Source organism: Crocodylus siamensis, chromosome 8 (genome assembly GCF_052110815.1).
Source record: "Crocodylus siamensis isolate JL-2025a chromosome 8, ASM5211081v1, whole genome shotgun sequence".
Classification (NCBI taxonomy): domain Eukaryota; kingdom Metazoa; phylum Chordata; order Crocodylia; family Crocodylidae; genus Crocodylus; species Crocodylus siamensis.
In genome coordinates, this window is record NC_143402.1 from 63482397 (window position 1) to 63503661 (window position 21265).

Here is a 21265-nt window from a genome sequence, read left to right on the forward strand (position 1 = left end):
CATCCACATTTCACTTGTCATCTTGCCAGCTACCAGAAACCATCCACTTATAAGCAAATCACTATACTGTATAACTGATTGAGTGATTTTTGTGTTTTAGGTACAGCTACAAAGATAAAACGTTTTTAAATTCATCATATAAAATTTGATAAAAATCAGGGACCAGCGCTTCATGCAGCCCTAGTCTAATGCTGTATTTACAAGGCAAGGTTTTTTTCCCCCCAGTCAGCATGGTGGGGAAAGCCCCTTGCCTTGTATTCACATACAGGGACACCTCATTAGATACATTGTCTAGCACTAAACTGCTGCTAAAAGCAGCATGTGCTCAGTAATGGAAACCAACTGTAAAGTTGATTGCAGCCAACACTGAGCATGACTATAAAACACATGGCACATAATGGGCAAACGTGCTTTTTGTCTGGCCCTTAAGAAAAGGTGGGGGGCAGCTGCTCCCCTGAGAGGGACCAGGTCTGGAGGTATTGCAGCGCCAGGCCAGCACTCAGAGAGGTCAGAGTAAGATCAGACACTCTCACAATGGATTGTGCCCAGTCCACTTTAGCCCAGACTCTTTTTCAAGTCTTGGTGAGCCCTACTACATTTTGACTTCCTCTTCACTCCCATAGCTTAGCTGTGTTTTTCTTTCCCATTTCCAGTGATTCCTGTTTCTTCACCAACCTTAAATGTCTGGCAAACATCACCAGATGGAGGCCTAAACAGCTTACCCAGAATTTTTCTGTTGTCCGTCCTCCCCTTAACCTGTTCCATATGATTAGTGTGGCCCCAAACTCCATGAGGTAGATGGAGCCAGACCAGGTTACCCTGCGCCTCATCTACACATACATTTTTGGAGTATCCTAGGACCCGTGATGAGAACATCTGGTTCCAGTCATGAATGGGGCACCAATTAGCACATGGATCCTTTTTGGAGCGCACACATATTGAGCTGTGCTGAACTGTGGGATCACCGTGGCTTGAAATGCTGTTGACTTTGCTGGGGCCCAGAGCAATGAGCAACATGGTAAATCACAAGCTTTTTTGGTTTTGGACTAATATCATGCATAAAGTGTCTTGGCTACATGCCTGCTTTATGGAAATGAGGGACTCCTCCCTAGCTAGCTTGCTCTTGCTGCTGTTGGCTGAGGGCAAGCGAGGCTTGGGGGCATCTGAATCCCAAGCCTCCACACTTGGGCCTGCACGTAGGATGCCTGCTGGTGGATTTGGAAGCAAGTGAAGCCCCAGGCTGAAAAGTCTGGGGTGGAGGATACTTGCCAGTTGCAGCACCACATATGGTGTTTGAACAATTGAGTTTTGCTCAATCAAAAGCATTCAGAACTGATATGGCTAATTTGACCTGGAAAATGAAAAAAATTTCCAGAAAAAAATTCATTCATTCTAGGGAGAGCAAGGTCTGACAGTAAGGGGGCGAAGGAGCCGTGGGGGAAGAAGTTGGAGGAGTGGGCAAGGGCCTTACAAACCAGACTTATTTTCCCTGCTGTAGCAGTGGGAGGGGGACAAATTCAAGGTAGATCTCCAATAATTAGATTCTGTTCCTGGAAAATTATAGTAAATTTATACATTTTTCATATATAGAATCTAATTATTGTGAGGGTCATCTTGTATTCAAGGTTGTCCTGTATTCAAGTAAGTACAGTAATATAGCTTCCATGGAAAATGCTCTAGTCTCATTCTTTATGTATGTCAGACAGATTTCCTTTTTTTTTCTGGGTAACTTTGGAGATAGAGCTGTTGAATTAATTCTACTACATACCTAAAATTTTCTTGAACTAGACATTTGCTGTTGAAAGCAGGTGTATAAATCTTTCTATACACCTGTGAATTTCCCGCTTTCACATCCATAAGGTAAAATGGAAATAGTATTTGAACTGAAGGTTCATAGTTTGCTCTGTAAATTGTAGGTTTTTACTGTCTGTATCATGTTTAAGCTGATGAATATCATCTGCTCTTTTGCCAATTCTTGTCAATCTTTCTTTGTGATTATACTATCTGGCTTCACGTTACTATCAGTATATATAAACTGTGACTCGGTCCTTGTTCTGTTTTTGCCTTCTAATATAACAATTGAGTTGGAAGTTGCTGAGGTTCTCATTAGATTAGTTTATTCATAACTAATTATTAACATGGCTTTGGGGTGCTTGACAATCAGTTGATTGTTGATGCAGCTGTCACCAAAGAGCCTTGTCATTAGCAATATTTAAATCTTCTACTGTATAGTTAAATCATGCAGTGCCTGTGCTATGTTCTTATTTACTTATGAGAAAAGCTATGAAACAAGAGAGATTAAAGAATTACTCACTGTTTCAAATCAGTATCAAAGTTTAACCATCATTTCACATCTATGTTTACTGCACTCCCCCCTTGACAATTTCAGTATTTTCATTGGCACACCATACTGCTTCAAGATGATGGGGTTGTTAGATTCATTCATACAATCTATAAAGTTTGATCAGTTTTGCCATTCAGTAATCTCTCCAATTATTATTTGTTGGATGAAATCTAGCCATCTTATGATCTTCAGGGTCAAAATTCAGCCGTTTTAGCTGGAAATAATGCTGCTGGAGAATTTGCATGTCATTAAAAGGAATAAAATACTTCACCAGTTATCCACCATTTATTGCAATAATTTAAAATGAGGGTTTTTTTTAACCATTCTCCATTTGTTTTGGAGGCTTTTCCTAATTTCATGTTTGTTGAAAATGACAGCAATTTTTATTGTTTGGTGACTTTATTATTTGGTGATTTTGTGTTTGTCATCGTTAGCATGTTAAACATTGCCTAACCATTTTGTCTACACTTGCTGCTTTTCTAGGTTTTAACAGCTTTATCTTCTTTCACTGTTGTTTGTGATTTTGATATGTTCTTAAATCCAATTTTTGGATATTTGATTTCTTTGTCAATATCGGTAACTTGTGAGGTTGGTCTGCTTAGTATTGTCTGAAAGTTTAGTATCTTGTAAAAGTGTTCTGAATATTGCTGTTTTTTGTAGTAGTATTATTATTATTATTATTATTATTTCTTGTGGTTTAGATCTTTATTGTTTTATCTTTAGTGTTCCTGCTGACTGTTACAAACTTACCAGTTGGAACCTTGCTGGTTTGACAGTTTTTACTATCATCTCCTTCAAGTGCTTTGTTGGTGTTATCTATGTATTGCCTTTTTTGTCTTTTCCCACATTTCTTAGTATTTTTTTGTCCCTTGGTATATATGGATATTTTATTGCTGCTTTTTTTTCCCCCTGGAGATCTTCTTGAGAAGCTTAATGTTGTCTTTGGCATGTTCCCTTTCCTTTAAACAGTTCTGTGTATCCCACTTTATCTATACTTTAGGTCTGCTTATTTGGAAACCAGGTACAGCTATTGCAGCATTTCTGATAGTGTTGTGCTGAAAGGACTGTGTTATGTTGCTCAGTCCTTTCTATAACATCTAGGTACAGTGACTAGGCAACATTGCACGGATAATCCCAAAACTAATTTTCTAGTATCTCAATACCTTACTTTATAACTATGCTTTAAACATGGTTCATTGTATGTAAAATGCATGTACTCATACACATGCATGCTCACACGTGTTGAAAATATTCTTTTTAAATGCCATGCTGAATAAGTATACACTAGATCAATAAAACTTGCTAAAAAGCTAAAAGAAGAAACAATGAAATATCAAGCTATCTTGTGTAGTCAGCTTCACAACTCTGAATCTCATCTGTCTTTTTTTTTTTTTTCATACAAAGTCTTCTTGAAGTTTAAAAGAAATGTTAAAGTTCAAGTTTGCAAAGTTCAAGGCAGAAGGAAATACAGAGGACCTGAGCAAGGGGGTACATAGTAGAGGGTAAGGGTAGGCGTGGGAGCGTAAGTAAGTTTCATATGAAAAAATGCAGCCAACTAAGCCTGGGGGTGAGAGGGTGGAAAGTGGGGAAAGGGTGGGGTGGGGGTGGGGGGGACTGCAACACTAATAAGAATATATCGGAGACCCTGCACAATGATGTTGCTTTTGGGTTCGGAGGTGGTTTACAAAAAGCACCCACTCAGTTACAGATAATGGGATTTGGGATACAGTTGTTGGGGTTGAGAAGAGTCCAGGATGGATGCAGTGCTACACTGTTTCTGAGTTCCAGAGAAATCATTAATTTTATCCTTTTTCTCTTTTAATGGTTGTCTTTTTTTTTTTTTAAAAGTCCCTGGAAAGATCCAAATTAACATTTGTACTTTTTTTGGACAAATTTTTCCCTTGACACTGTGACCGCCAGGCTTCGATTACCTGCTCTCGGGCAGTTCTGGTCCTGTAGGTAGATGTCACACACCTGTGGGGGTCTCATAGGTGTTGGAGCAGTTCTCTTTTCCCTGCGCCCTTGACCTCTTTCTCGCCCGCCACGACTTGGTGTTCCTCAGTATTAATGGTTGGTTCACGGAACACTCCGTGTACTGTGTACCGTTCACGGTACACTCCATGGCCCAGGATCCCCTGATGGTCATTTCACGGGGCTCCACCACCTCTGTACCCCGGCCTCACGCCACCTTTAGTGTGTCCTTCCTCCGTCAGTCCTTGTTCCCCCAGCCGTAGAATGACACCCTCTGGTCTGCCCCTAAATGGCCATTACCCCTGCCATGGTGATCACCAGCCAGCTTGACCCACGGCCCTCCTAGCCTACTCCCCATTCTGCACCGAGCGGGACTTCCCGTACAGACTCTGGTCTCACCGAGACCCCATTAACCTTACTTTATAAGGGCATTGCCCCAGCTGTGCCCCTTCAGCCAGGGTTACCCAGTAACTCAAACTTCAAAAGGAAAAGTTACCTGCTCAGCTACTCCCCTTGCTGAGCAGCTTATTCCGAACCCTTTTCGGTTCCCTCCTGGCCCATCCTTGGCCCCTTGCCTTCCTGGTCCCTCCTCCGACTTGCTGCCTTGGAACTTGGCGATGCCCGCCCCGGCTGTACCCCTTTTAGGGCTCTCCTGGAGTCTCTCCTGTCTAGTGCGGCCACTTCTGCATGCCGTGTCTCCGGCACCCCACGTGTGGGTCGCGCTGCCCTCCGGGTTTCGGTCCAGCGCATCTCTTGTAGCCGTGCCTTCAATACCCGCGATGTCCAGGGCTGCTTCCAGCTGCGGGGTCTGTCCTTGCTCCGTTGGAGCCCCTGCTGGCTCTCCTGCCACCCTGTTATTCACAGCCGCTTCCCTTGTCAGCGGGGCTGGGCGTTGCTCCTCGCTGGAGCCATCTGCCCCTTTTGCAGCTGCAGCTGTCGTTTTTACCGCCGCCAGCCCCCCATGACATCACTGGCTGGGCGTAATCTGATACACAGGCGGCTAATGAGCTGCGCGGGCTCCTCCTTCTGCCTCGTGTGCCTCTTGTCGGGAGATGTAGGTGAGCCCTGTTTATTGCTCGGCTCCCCGGGACAGACGCCCACGCTTCAGGTCCTTCGAGGACACTCTGTGGCTTGCTCAGTTATAGCACTCTGTTGCTGTCTGTGTGGGTATTCCAGTGGTCTCTCTTAGCTTCACTTGGACAAAAATGTTTCATAAAGAACAGGTCCAGCTCACTGGCAAAGTCCAGAATCTGGGGAAACTTAATCATAACCAAGTTTTATATTTGTCATGTCTCTTCTATGAATACAATTCATAATTCCTACCTGCCCCCATCTTAGGTTCTGTCTCTGTTCTGTAAACACTTTGCACGAGTTTATATATATATCTATATATAGTATAATTATCAGGGTATGTTTAAACAAAATGAATACTTTTATGGCCATTCAGGCTGTAACAGGGACTCTGACAGAAGTAAGATGGGGCTAGACTGACCCGATGACAAACCCTGCCAGGTGGGGGAGTTTACACACCTAAGGCAAGCTTAGGCGATTAGCCCTCCAAAACAGACATAAAAAGAGTGGTGAGGCACGGACTTATTGCCTTTGGGCACCACAGTGAAAGAGAGAGAGAGAGGAGCTGCGAGAGAGACCCTCCAGAGAGAAGGATCTGGGAAGAGGGACCCCAGCGCAGGATCAGAGGGAGCAGAGGGATCCTGGAATCCCAACCTTGGCTTACCTTCAGTCCACGGGAAAGATGGTGAGCGCGGGGAGAAGTGGAGCCTTGCTGCAGGCTGGAGCCGCGGCCGGCATTAAAGATTGTGGAGGCTATGTTGAGCTGAAGGGGCAGCGGGAGGGACGACCCCTGCCCAGACCCCTGAAGAGTCTGGGTAACTCCAGACCCCGAGGGGAGAGGGATGCTGAGGATCGAGAAGGCAAGCCCCTACCATGGGAGAGCCCCTACCATGAGAAAGACGCAGGCGGCGGCTGTAACGAGCCACTAATTGGACAATTAACAGTGGGACGCTCCCAGTGGGAGCAGAACAGAGGAAAACTTTTCTTTTCTGTTTCTTCCTTTTACTGAGATAAGCGGGCTAGGACTCAGACAAGACTGAGAAGCCTGGAGATCCCCTTTTAGGAGGGCAGAGGATGCGGAGGAGACCCTGCAGATGCTGAATAGTCAACAGCATCTCAACTAGTGAAGCACACTGTCACTTTTACCATCTTTGTTGAGGGGTTGGGGGTCCTCTGCAGAGTGGGAGGATGACTCCAGGGACAATCCTGATAAGCTGCTACCTCCCAAATGGTTTTCTGTAAAATAAGAAAGAATAAAAAGCACTGAGGTTATAAAATAGACTGAGCGTGGTCCTTCCACGGGTACTAATTATCATATCACTGTCCTCCCCATTTTCTTAACAAGATCAGAGTCGTGGCAGGCGAGTCCATGGTACCCAAATGGTCATGCTAACACAGGCAATGCACAATTTAGAATTCAAAGCTATGCAGGAGTAAGTAGGTAAATTCCAAGAGAGAAGTTGTCAGGCCAACTTCTAGAATACATTTTAAAGATGGTAAGGTGAGAGAGACAATTGCTGTAGCTTTTGAAAAAGCCATTTATTTTCTTCACTCCAGTCAACTTGCCTTGTATCTTAATCTTTTTCTGCTTCCTATAGGGAATACAGGCTTGGAAAATTTCACTTTATGCTTCTAGGCTACAGTTGATAAGGGGAACGTGTATAGGCTATAGATCTAGATATCAAAAACTGGTGTACAATGAAGCATTTCCAAGTATCCTCCAAAAGCTTAGATTTTATTTCTATTAAATATTTTTAGCATTTAAAAAAAAAAAGAGAACTCGGCTTGCCTGTTCATCCATACAATTTCCATTGAGTGCTAATGTGTATTTTTATGATTGCTGATGTTTTCCCCATTCAGTAGAACAAATTACTCTACTTAATTACTGCTTAGAACTACAGTAAAAGCCCAGTTTTCTGTCATGCGTGGAGAATGGGGGGGTGCCAGTAATCTAAAAACGCCAGTTACCTGTGGCACAGAGGTTTCTGGATGGGTGTGGAGTGGGGTGGGGGGAGGGCGGCAGGAGCCGCACGGGGGGTGAGGGGGTGGTGGCAGCTGCACGCAGGGTGGTGACAGGACAGGGTGGTGGGTGTTGGCAGCAGCTGCCATGTGCGAGTTTTCCCCCAACAATCCCCCCATGTCTGGTTGGCCATCCAGTAATTCCAGTTAATTAAAATGATGGTTAGTAAAATGCCAGATAACAGGGCTTTTACTGAACTTAGATTTGGTTTTCTACAAATGTTAAGGAACGTGTTTTATTGTTTGAAAGAGGAGTAAGTTCTTTCTTTAATGCTCCAAAGAACAGAATAATTTCCAAAATATTGACAAACTTTTGAATCATCAAAGAGGATCACTGCTTAGCGTCTTGAAGAAAATGTTGTAGGTAACAGATCTTACTCCTTCCATGTTGCAATGAAAGGAGCTTTCTTCCTTATTTCACTATACGTACAGCTTTCTAACAATACAGACCAGTTGGAGTGCACAAGTGGCATGGGAGGAGCTAAAATTTTAAAAAAGAGGAATGCAGATGGTGTAGTGCACCATCATATATAATACAATGTATATTTTTATCAACTTAAAAAGAAACTAGAAGCATTACTAATAAGCTAGGAGAAAACAGTTATATTATTCAGTTTAAGATCAGAGCAAGAACAAACATACATTTGTTGGTTTAATATGGTTGGTTTGGTTGATTTAGTTTGCTATATTCTGTATTAAGTATAAAAGGAAATCGCAACAGACTGGACAAAAATAATCAAAGTATGTTGTTTCTTTAGTCTTGTAGTCATTAGAATTAAATGGACATCTCTTTCAGATTCGTAAAATTAATTCTAGCCTTTTGGAACATCTTGACAGATTATCCAGTGTTTCACTGAAAGTTGTTTCCAGACCTGAGTTAATGTTTTTAGCTAGAGTTAAAACCAGTCTGCAGGGCTGTGAAACAGGAGCTACATTACCAGGAGCAGCTAACACACAGCAAAATTGCAGATGAAAGGCTAGCTTTCTTTTGATTAGTTGAATATTAAGACCATTAAAAAGGAGATAAGGTCATTAACACCTGTGGAATAAAAGAATGTAGAAGGAAGCAGGTAGATTATGAGCCATGAAGTAAATTGATTTATCACTGCTGCCTGAATAAAAATGCTGCTGCTGCTACCAGACAGTTGATTTTAAACTTTTGGTGGACCAGGAATCAAAAGTTGCGGGAGGGGAATGCAGCCGCACCACTGCACCGCCATCCTTGATCCACCTCTGACAATTGATGTATGCAAAAATGTAAAAAAAATCTAGCTCTTGCACTTCTATAGGATGTTGCTTGTCTAACTAGCTGTCTGTGGAGAAAGCTATCACATTTACATGTTCATATATCAGCAGGTGCAAATGCAGGGTCTTTGGAGTACTCATTCTTCTTGCAGTTTCCTAAAGCGATACATTATTGAAAAGATGGCAATTGAATTCTTTAAGTGATGTCTTTGTTTTTAAAATTTGAGGAGGAAAAAAGGACTGGCAGGAAACCTTGTTTTTCCCCCCTTAAAACAAATTACGTTTTGTTATGCATGAATGGGAAGCTTGTAATCACAAAGATGAATAATGTATGTTCGAATTTATAAGCAGCAAAATCAAATTTAAAAAGGTTGCTGGCCTGGGGTGCTGGGTTTCATCTTGGATAAATTTTGCTTATGGCTTAAGCCTTTCAAAATTAATGTTTGCATGATTTATAACAGATTTCCTATTGTGAATTTTACTCTAACAACTTTTTTCTCATTAAAAGTAGATGTGAAAAGCTACCCATAATTAGAAAGGAACTGTAATTACCCTTAAAATATTATGTGGGACTTGAGGTATTTTCACTATAATTTTGATTGTCAATATGATATTATAGAAGGTCAGCTTTAATCACTGACCTTGCAGAACAGTGGAAGAGAGATGTTCAGATTTGAAGTTGCTGTTGAATGTACATCAAATATTGAAAAAATACATTGAGTCAATAATCTTGTGCTGAGAAACTTTTCCTAGCCAGGTTCATACAGTGCAGAGAGATTAAATCTGTTGACCACAGATGCATAAACCTATTGCCTATTTAGATCTGACAGTGTCCTCGATTTTTCTTTCGTCTGAAAAAAAGCTAATACTGCAGAGAAATAGTAGTGATCTGTGAATGCTTTAGTTAGTGAATCTTGCACAGTTTATCATTCTGTCTTTTACTTAAAATAATGAAGCAGCATTGTGGACAATCTCTATCTTGTTATGCTTAATATTTCTAGCAGCACTGTTTATCTTCTCTGTTCTACTGAAGGTAGAACATTCACTATGTCTTAAATGGCTTTTACGTATAATTACCTTTTATAGTTATTGATGAGAGACCACAGTCTGGCTTAGAGAGAGAACAGGAAAAACGGAGGTATCTCAGTGAGGTTTTTCCACTGCTATCTTTATCATCCAGCCTGTAGCTGCCCCCTCTCCCCTTCCTGCCCCCGCCCCCTTTCTCAGACCATTCTGGTGGCAGTGGGGAAAGATTCCCTGCACCCTCCCCAGACCCACAGTTACCTTAGTTTGGGGGAGTGCGGGAAGCATTGTCCCACTGCTCCTTCCCCTGCCAGATTGGAGTGAGGAGTGGGGCAATGGCCCCAGATTATTCCCTAGATTGGGTTGCCCCTGCTCTGGGGAGTAGGCAGGGACATACAGGCAGTAGCTCTGCCATTTTGCTCCTGGTTTCTGGGAACAGAGTGGAGGGAGCAGTGGGCCAGTGGCCTTTTGCCCATTCCCCAAACCAGGGACATCCTATTCTCAAGAAGACTCGAGGAGGGAGTGGCAGCTCAACTCCTCTGTGATTCGGAGGGGGACTCTACTGCTTGAGGCCGTCCAGTCATGGACGAGTCAAACAAAGATGTATACGTGTCTTTCTAGTGAGAGAAACTCTCCCACAGCGGAGATCTTTTACACATCTTCCGGATGATCTTTCTCTCTGGGGGTTTGTGTTTCTTCCAGGAGAAAGTGAATGAATGCTTGTATGCTGGCAATTTCTACTGGGAAAGAGAGATTCTTGTGGTAGAAATATAACACCTGTATGTGGCCTGAGTCTCTAACCAGCAAAAAAAGCCATAAATCTTCATTAATTTTCTTGCAAAGAGCATATAAAAAACTGATCTAATATTTTGAAAATGTAACTACTCTTAAATTTCCTTTTGTGCTGCTTGTCAATATGTAACTTGCTGAGAATTATGTTACTTTTATTCTGGAGTACTGGCTGTGTCCAGTGCTAGGTCAGGTGTAGAAGAATCTGCTGTCCTTTCTCTCTGAACCTTGCATTCTTTTGTACCATGCTTTTCCCTGGAACCAGATGACAGAAAAGGGATAGCTTACAAGGTGTAAAAATAAGTCCTATAAATGTATAACTGCCTTAGGGCAGTGATTCTCAAACAGTGTGCTGTGGTACCCTGGGGTGCCTTGAGATTCTTTAAAGAGTGCTGCAGTGTGCCACACAATGTTAGCTCAGTTAGACTTACAAACATGATTTACAAGATAAACCTAGTGATTTCAAATAGAAATCCCTTGTTGTGGTCTTTCTGAGTTCTTTGCAACAAAAACACTGCTCTATTATTTTCTGTAGTAAAAAAAAAAACAACTAAAGCTGGCATTTCCCAAGGGGTGCCTCAAAGCTATCCAGGGTGTCCTTAACTCTAAAAAGGTAGAGAGAACCACTGCTTTATGGAAATGGCAGAGCCCACTTGAGAATGGACAGCTTTGAGCCTATTCTTATAAATGATCATCTTCAACTTCCACTGATGTTAATACCCACCTCTGTATGTTCCATTTCTTTTAGGCTGCTTGCAGTCATTAACACTCCCCTCCCCTCCCACATGGCACTTTACCTGAAACTCAGCACATCAATGCACTGAGCCCCGCACATGCCCAGCACAGGCAGTGCCTTAGCTGGACCCAGCTTACCCAACATCTATAAAGATCGGGTGCTTTAGTGAGGCTTTTTTGGCACTTTAACTAATTGAATCAACTTTAGCTAAAAGGGCCAAAAAGCCCTGCTGAATTGCCCAATCTGTACAGATGCTGTGGGGCTGAATTGAAGTAATGCACTGCTTCATCCAGTAGAGTACTTTTTTTTTTTTTAACGTCTGCCAGCAGCCTTCATTCCCAAGTGCCTACTGCAGCCTAAAAAACAATGGTGGGAGTCTTGGAAGAAGGAAAGCGAAATACAGTGTGGTGGTTTCCACGGAACATTGGAAAACCTGCATTTTGTCTTGGAACTCTGCTAAGTCTTAGTCACGGTGCAGAGGACGTATCTACACAAGACGTTTACTGCAGAGTTGCCTACTTAGCTCTGCAGTAAAAGTCTCAGCATCTACACATGTGGCCCTATTAGGCTGCGGGAAATTAATAAACACCGCAGCAGGTTAGCACTTACAAATACTAGTACTATCCTGCTGCAGTTTTTTCATGTGCAGCAATGCGGGTGTAGATGATGACCTGACTGACTGGGGCATGAGGATGCTTCAGTGTGGGGGCTGCCTGCTGGCTATCCCTGTACTGAAGCACTGTCACACCCCAGCCAGCCCCTCTACAGCATGTTGATCCAGGTTGGAGCAGCCCCAGGCTGGCAGGTTGACCTCCCCTCACCTCCCTGCCAGCTGGGGCTGCCCCAACCTGGCTCAGTGTGCTGCAGTCCTGGGTGCATGTGTAATAAATGTGGTGCCCAGGAGCAATAAACTCCAGCATCGTATGTGCTGGAGTTTATTGCTATGCATTAATATGCATGTGTAGATGTGTCCAGACTGGAACAAAATGCACTGACTTGGATAAAATTTTCAAATATCATTCAGAAGGAAGCTCACTTTCTCCATCTTCCTCTCCTTTTTTCCCTTTCTAGATAAAATAAAGTCATAGGAAAAACAGATTGATCTGCGTGCATACTGCTGCTTTAGGTAACTTGCTGGATATCCGTTAACCAATGTATGGGACCTTTACAAACTGCTGTAATGTCTCTTGCAATACAGCAGGTGTAAAATAGAGCAGAAATGCAATTGTCTCATGGCATGGGCGTTCCTAGACAGAAATACTCTAAATATTTATTGATGATTTGGGAATTTGAGTTTTCCCAAACCCCACTTCTCTTGACAAAAGGCCAGCTAGCTCAAGCTTAACTTAGCTTGATCTAGAGATTTTTGTGTGCAGGTGAAACTCATGTTTAGGACAAACTTCAGTTACAGTTGGATCTAACAGTGCAAGGGAGACAGACCCTCATACCCCAGTGTTTAGTGGTTTGCAGTGCTTATTTTTAAATCAGATTCCAATATTTAGCATAGATTCCTGTGATAACTTGTGTTTCTTTTTCTAAAAACCTCAGATTCTGGAATCATGTTTCTCAGCTTTCCTTTTTCTTTAAAGGGAGTTTTAAGTTTCTGATAGCAAAAATAGCTGGGAAATATAAAAAGAATAATCAGGTTCATGAGCCCTTATAGCAACTAAATAGAACCCCAAATAAGTTTTAAAGAAATGCATTGCAACAGCATGGTCTATCCTTTAAGAGGGAGCAGACAGCCCTGTTGTAGAAGCCCAGCTGTGGGTGATTAGCTGTTGAGGGGCTGTCCCATTAGTAGAGAGAGGTGAGCTGAGGGAAGGACTAGTTTGTGGCCAGGAGGTGGACTGCAACCTAGATAAGCTTGCTATAAGAAAGGGGCCAGGCTGCTAGGGCTAAGTGAAACAGCATCGTTCTGACTTGACTTCCGTTTCGATGATTCGACAGAACAGTGTTTCATTTTGAGTTTTGCTTTGTTTTGAAAGCACTGTTTTGTTTCGTTTAATCAAAACTCTTTTGCTGTTTCAACATTTTGCCCATCCAGTGCTGGGAAGATTGGTGCTGCTGCTGGCCCCAGCCAGCAGCGCCAGCCTCCTGTGATTTGGGAGGCAGATCGGGGACCCCCGCACCCCCAGGAGCAGTCTGGCACAGCCCCTACAGCCCTTCCGGGGGTGTGGGCAGCTCTGATCTGCCGGCTGGATGAGAGGGCGCTGGTGCTGCCAGCTGGAGCCAGCAGCAACACCAGTCTTCCCAGCACGGGGTGCACTCAGCTGGCAGCACCAGCCTTCTTTCATCCAGCAGGCAGATCGGAGCTATCTGCACCCCTGGGAGGGCTGCAGGGGCTGTGCCGGATTGCTTCTGGGGGCAAGGGGGCCCCGACCTGCCTCCCAGATCACAGGAGGCTGGTGCTTCTGGCTGGGGCCAGCAGCAGGTGGGCCTGGGGCAAATCAGCTCATGCAGGGACCTGCCCCCACTTGAGCTGATTTGCCCCGGGCCCTGCACTCTCCTTGAGCCGGCTTCAGTACAGGACCCAGGGCATATGAGCTCGTGCAGGGATCTTCCCAGCACCGGCTATGGGCTGTGCCTAGCGCCTGTCCCAGCCAGCAGCAGCAGCCTCCTGTAATCCAGCAGGCAGATTGAGGGTCTGTACACCCGGAGGAGTCTGGCACAGCCCTGGAGCCCTCCCAGGGTGCGGGCGGGCCTCGATCTGCCTGCTGGATGACAGGAGGCTGCTGCTGCTTGTTGGGACCAGCGCTGAAGCCAGTAAGCCTGGCTTCGAAACTTGAAATGTTTTGAGTGTCCTTGTTTTGTTTCAATCTCGCTGTTTTGAGCTTGAAACGTATTGAAACAGCTTCGAAACGAAACATCAGGTGAAATTTTGCACAGCCCTACAGCCTACAATACTGCCTGGAGAAGGGCTGAAAGTATTGTTTGCTTGCTAGTTTGTTTGTTTTTTTGTTTGGTGTAAGAACTGAGTTGGTGTTTAGAGGACTGGCTACAGGGCTTTTCAAGGCAGCAAAGCCAACCTGCAAGGCAGCAGGTTCACCAACCCCCTTACACTTACTATTAAGGAAGCAGGGTGCTTCATGACTTGTGAATTCTTGAGTTTGTCAATAATGCTATATAAAGTCATTTTTATAGTGCCAACAGAGCTATATTTGTCATTGCTTACATGCTTAAAACATGTTTTGAAAGTTTTACTACTCACATTTTTGTAAACCAAAGCTGAGATGATTTTAAAGTTTATTATTCCTTACCTGAAAGAATCTATCCAAACATTTAGCAGTCTGAAAAGCCAGGCATCCAGATTCAAGCTGTGTATATTAAACTGTATAACTGCAGATTGGAGAAGTGGGGGTGGGAAATGGCTTAATATCTTATCTTCTTTCTTCAGGTGATGTATACTGGAGCAGGGGTACAATATCACATTGAGATCCTCAGGAAAATGCACTGTTCAAGGCTTTCTCAATCAGGTGGTCTGTGCTAATTGTGGCAACTTCATGATTTTTCTTCAGGACTTCTGTCATAATATCTGAATACTTTTGTGCTGAAAACATCTTCCTGTTGTTAGAGTTGGGCTTGAGCAGCAGTTTCCAAGCATTGAAGCTTAAATGTATTTCACCTTTTATGTATTAGTGCTATTTATTGATACTTATTTAAGAAGTGTGTGTATATGCACTTAATGCAGAAAAGGGGATATTGGTGTTTTGTAGGGCTAAGTGAGTAACAAGAGGTGGGGAAATGTGCTTAAAAAAGGGGCTGAGAGGATACAGAGTGTTCCTGAATGCAGGCAGTATGAAAAAGCAAGTCATATTAAATCAAATGTATGGTAAAGACTGAAGGTTATTGGTAGTTCATAGTAATGTGTTACTGTGAATCTGCAGATAAACACCTACACACATTCTTTCCTAAGCTTAAATTCTTAAGTTACAGCATTTACCTGATCCAAGACAACTTCTGGGTCAGGGCTGGGGCCGAAGGTATAAGTGGCAGGGGGTGGGGGAGAGCAAGTGGCACGGGGGTAGGATGTGTACTCTTTCTGCATGCCCCCTGCTTTCCCCCCTCCCCCCCATGAGTCTCCTGTGTGCACTTCCTCCCCCACTGTACAGTCTCCCTAGTGGTGCCTCCTACTCCCAGTGCATGGTCTACCCCACCTTCACTGGGCATGAGCCCCCCTGGCCTGGGGCAGGTGGCAACTTAGCTCCAGTTTCAGCCTTGGGCCTAGGGCTGAAGCCAGAGCTGAGCCACTGCCTGCTCCAAGCCGGTACTTCAGTCTAAGACTGAACTTTCCCCCCCCCAATTTTGATTGGGGAAAAAAAACCTTGTCTTGTACCATATTTACTCAAATACTTTTTTGCAACTTGTGGAACTTCAGACTTAAATTCAGAGGTGTGTTTAAAATTCTTACCCATCTGCCAAGGCATTCAGAAATCGATGGTGAAACAAACAGCTCTGCTGCCTTTCTTTCCCTGTTGTTCAGGATTTGGCAGCCTTCTTTTTTTAGTGTGTGTTGCTGTGTGTTAAATTTTAAAGTCAAACAAATCTTCACTTGCTGCCACAGAAAGCAGGATATCTCCTAAAGACTTCCAGTCCAGTTTGGGTGGAGGTACTGCATTTTGAATGCTTCTTTTTCCCACTCCCAATGTTTCTCTGTTGAGTGATCCCTTCTTCTACTTATGTCCAGCTGAAAAATGATGATAGGTTTACTCCTTGGAGTCTTGCAAAGTGAATGAAGCAGGAGAAAATCTTTTTGTTTGGAGGCTTTGGCACTGCAGCCTCCAGCTGACTTGGATCCTGGTCATCCTGTAACATATGATGTCCAATTTTGGTGCACACTGCATGGGTGGCATGTTTTGCGGGGGTGGCCCTCCAGATATTCCCCACCACCACCACACAGGCTATACAAGTGGCATTTGGACCTGCTTGCAGGCTGCTATTTGGACAGCCATGCTATAACATATTGATCTGGCCTCCTTAGTTTTTCATTTTCTAGTAAGATCTGCATTTCTTCCTTTCCCATCTGTGATCCTGCAGTTCATAATTCTGACTAGATTATTACAAGCTAACTTATTTCTTCACTGGCAACACAGGGGCTCCACATAGCCGCAAGAGACTACTTGCATATTTCTACTTCCAGATGTGATGTGGAGTGGCATGGTCCTTTTCATTGTGTAGTAAAGCAATTTTCTTTTTTGAAAATTTGAAGGGATTTTTATTTGGGCAGAAGACTTATGCTAGTATTTCACCCTTTTCCTCAAGTGTTTGTGGGGGGTGGGTATATCTGGCAGGAAAGTGGGTAGGGTACAAATTCAGATATGTCCATTTGAAGCTCTGTTTTGGAAGCACAGCCCTTAATACAGTACATCTCCTCTTATGATAGGAAGACATAGTGCATATTACTAAAATTATCAGTCTGCTGAATAAACATAAGTTTAAAATAAGCAAGGAGGATTTCATAAAATACACTTAATTTGTAGTATTGTATAATGTGCTAATAATTCTTATCATAAAAATAGTTTTAGCAATGCAAGGTTTTACTGCAGGTATCTGGAATTAAATATAAATTCTGGCATGCAAATTATTCAGACTAGCAAAGTGCATGTTAATGAGCTTCTGACACATGCTGTATGAATTCTCAAGTTAAATAGCAAAATATTTAAATCTTAGTTTTGTTCCCTTCGTATGTCTTAAAATAACTTGCTGGAAGCAAGACTTGGTAACTTTTTTTTTTTTTTTATCAGACTACGTATATAGCTGGGAGAAATGTTGACAAGGTGCAGGGGGGGAGCCCTGGGGGACAGGGGGTAAGCCTGGCATGGGAGGGAGGGGGGTACTTACCTTTCAGTCCTCCAGGCCCCTGCTGGCCTGAAATTGCAACTGCTCCAAACTCGAGCTAGCTCTAGCACCCATCAACATTTCTGCAGCTCACTGTAAGGTATAACAAGGTCCTCACAGACGTGGGGTCAGGCATTTTGACTAAAAACTTTCTCTAATGTGTCCAAGCAGACAGTTGGTCTGAGAAAACATATTACCAAACAAACCTTTGTTTTGCACATATTCCCTGGACCATCATGGCTACAGCACCACTCCTACCCTAAATTGCTCCCACTCTAAATTGGAGCTGTTCTACCCAGCTGTATTGGGCACCTAGTGACCTCCATGTGGATGTTGGGATAAGTTTCTATACTATTGGGAAGCCGCTCAGTCTCTCTGGACTGTGAGCAGAATCTAAGGTTATCTAATCAGCCATCTGTGAACTCTTGCATGTCAGTGACTGAGTCCGGGAGGCATATTCCAAGGACCTTTGGCCTTTGGTGAAATTTGGTTGCCTCTGCTACCAATTTTAGGTTATTTGTGGGATTGAGAAAAACACAGGTCACATGCCAGCCAGCTCTTTCATAACCAGGGGTGGAAATGTATGAATTCCGTTTGGTCTCAGAAGCCTCCACACCAGCTGTGTCTATATTGATGAGGCTGTGATGCATGATGGGTATTTTGAAAGTTACTAGGCGCATTGACATGAGATGCTACGTAACTGTAGCAACACGCTCCCTTGCTATAGCGTGTTGCTACGGTGACATAGCAGCTAAAAATAACCAAGTACTACCGGCACCACGCCGTACAGGCTGTTACCGCACCCTCATTTAATACTTTCAAAAGGAAGTACTAAATGACGGCACAGTAACAATGGCACCATAGGGGCATGTGTAGACATGCCCACTGTGACCTTCAGCAGGTTTGCTGAGCTAATGTAGGGTCAGTGGGTGGTCAAACTCCCTGCTTAAGCTGAAGGTCTACAGGGCAATGATGCCGACCCTGCTACATGGATGTGGGACTCTGAGGGTATACACAAGGCATGTATCCCACTGCACCAAAGATTCTTGCATGCTTTGCTTCAGGTTAACTGGTATGCTGGAATAACATGTTAAGATTTTACAGGATGCTGGGTATTGAAGTACTAATTGTGAGGGCTCTGTTAACTACATAATAGGATAAGTACCCCAACAGCTGCTGTAAAGTTAGCTTGAATTTGGCAGGAAGAAGGTTGGCTACCCTTGCAAGCATCTTAAGTATGCTTTTAAGTGACACTTGCCACAAAGCAACATATCAGTTAGTCACTTGGAGTCTTTCACTGCTAAACGGCATCAATAGTACACCAAGGTACACGCTTTGAGCAGCAACCACATGATAACAAACAAAAAAAGCAAGTAAGGTGACAGCCATAGGGACGTTGGTTTACAGGGCTCTCAGAGATTTGTGGAAGAAGCTGCTTATTGCACATTAGCCATTCCAGTCACTTATGTACCCTCCATGGCTGACCTGGTATCTAATGCTGTCATCCTTGCCTAAAAGCACCCAAAGATGCTCTTTTTATAAAGACTTACTGAAATTTCTTCTGTCTGTAGTTGACCGTATAAGGCTTTTTACCTGGTTTCAGTTATCAGTTTGTGTGTGTGGTTTGAACTTCTGAGTCAGAGCCTTATGAATCCTTTTGGCTTTTAATGATTTGGGGATGATAAATACGTTTGATACTCATATGGATGCTGACTTATTCCACAGAGACTAAGCATTTCTGTGAATAATTTAGCATCATTAAGTTCCCAGTTATCATAAAGTGCCACCACTTCTCAATACAGATCCACTTTTGACCAGTAACGTTGCTGAAATTGCAGGATAGAAAAGCCCATTTTCTGCTCAAAGTTAGATGACATTGTGACCATTTGGGGAATTCATACAACTTAAGTTTTCTGAGTTTGGTTAGGAACTCTGAATCTTTACCAAGCCACCAACTTCACTTTGGCTCTGCAGTCTTTTGCCTCTTCTGTCTTTTTACCACAAGGAGAGGATGAAACTCTAGGTTGGTAGGAACTACTGAGGGAGGATTGCTGAGGGCTATACCATTGATTTGTTAATTGTTTAAACATGAAGTTAGCTGCAGCTGAAGAACTGGGAGAATCCTGTGGCAACCTGGCAAGATCTAGTACTCAGAAAGGAGACTGATCAGGGACATACCATTTGCTCCTTTATAGCCTTTTAGTGAGTGATTCACCCTTTATGACCAAGGTCAGTAGTTTAAGCTGAGGGGAGCTTTCTGCACCAGGAAGCTGATGAGGACATGCTGCCTTCCTCCCACTGGAAGAGTGAGCCAGAAAAGGGCACTGTCCTTAAGAAGTTTGCTATCTTTATGTAAAGCTCTGTAAACTGTTATTAAACAAAGGGGTGATCAGAAACTCTGTGCAAGCCATATGCATCAGTATGTGTTCACTTGCATATATCTCCTGAAGGCTCACACCTTTGACATTTTGGGAAAGTGAATTTAAGCTCCCAGGCGAGTCTGGGGGGTCAGTGATTGGACTGTGAGTTCCAGGTCTCAAAATGGATGCTAGACAGGAAGTGTGCACCCCAGAAATGAGACTAGAGACTATAGATAGCCTGGGCTCTGTTCAGATGCCAGAGGCTTACAGCATCTGGGAGTACATTCAGCATCATCCTTTACAAGCTGAGAAGAAAAGACACAGCCTCATTTGTTCACACTTTCAGCAAGACTTCGATGACTCTAAAGTGAAACCCAGAAAAGAAAATATGCACCTGTGCTTGTTCTAGGCATGGAGCATGTACTATGGGGGTTACACATTTACTGTGTAACTACAGCTGCTGAGACTGAACAAGAAATTTCCTTTGTTAAGAGTTCTCTGGGTTTCACTTTAGAGTCATCAAAGTCTTGCTGAAAGTGTGAACAAATGAGGCTTTGTCTTTTCTTCTCAGCTTGTAAAATAAGAAGAGGTGTTGAATATCTTTAAACTGAAGTGTGGTCAGAGAAATGTCTCCAGTTTGGTGTTGGAGACACTCTAACAAGACTGTTTCCATAGATAATTGTTTTTTTGGTAGCCCCAAGGTCTGAGTTGAGACGGAATGGAGGATGCCATTGAAGAAGCCACGGCCCTAAATTACAGACATAAGGAAGCTTAAATCCTGCTGAATTCATGCGGTATGAGAGACAAACAGCCTTTCTGTTCCACAAGCAGTCCTAGGACCAGTGCTGTGGCCTTATCATAAGTGTCAATCAGCACATTTTTCTTTTCAGCAGAAGAGAGCTCTGTGATGATGGCTGCTGCCGAAGAGAGGGTTCTGGAGAGGGGATTTATTACTAGCCTTAAACAAGGTGATGAACTGTCAAGGTGTGATGCCTAAAATGTCATTAATAATGTCAATTTCATAAATGCCCATCCAAAGTGCCTTGCATTGCTAATGAGGGTTAGATAAAGAGAGGGTGAAGAGGTGCACTGAAATTTTAATTTCTCCATTCTTCAGATTTAGATTTGAATCCAGCCTTGTCTCTTTACTGTAACTTTTCTTTTAAATCGTTTAGCAAAGTGAAGTAGATGTAAAGATCTTCAGCCTTTCTCTGGTGCCTTAATTATAGTTTTCAATCCTGCCTTATTCTCATTGGTATTCCTCACCCATGTAGGATAGTGGCTACCGCTGTTATTGAAACAAAATTTTGGCTTTATCCGGTGCTGATGCATCTAAGTTTTTTAATTAGAAACTATCTAGAAAATATGTTAGTTTGACAAGTTTTTGTTCCTCTAAACAGCACTGTTCTCTAAAACAGCCATGGTGCTAAAAGGAATACTAATTGGAAATTGCTTATTTGTATAACCCACTGGACAACCCTGTTGTCTATTCCTTCACTTGTCCCTGAAAATAAAGCACGTTATTAAGTTGTCACTTTGGAAGGAAACCAGCAAATAATACCCCTGCTGATTTTAAATATTTTTTCTAATCATGGGTAACTTTCTCTGCTGGAATAGAAATATTATCAGAATCTAAATAAGTACAGTGTTAAGCAGTTTGACACACCTTATTATGTATATCAGTTGTCTTTTTCTGTCTTTTCACATGTGTACCAAAAGAAAAAGTGATGTAAAATAGGAAATTTGCTATGGAAAGGACCATCAGTCTGAAGGCATCATGACATTTAAAAGACGCTATATATGATGGACTTGAAAGTATAGTTTTTAGTTCTTTGTAGAAGAAAGCTTCCAAAAAAGAAGGAACCTTAGCTA

At 43.0% G+C, this 21265-nt stretch overlaps 1 protein-coding gene across 5 annotated transcripts in view; it reads left to right on the forward strand.

Annotated features, from left to right (window-relative positions):
- OGFOD3 (2-oxoglutarate and iron dependent oxygenase domain containing 3) overlaps positions 1-21265 on the forward strand; it is a 103469-nt gene that overhangs the window by 54631 nt on the left and 27573 nt on the right. The window lies entirely within an intron of this gene.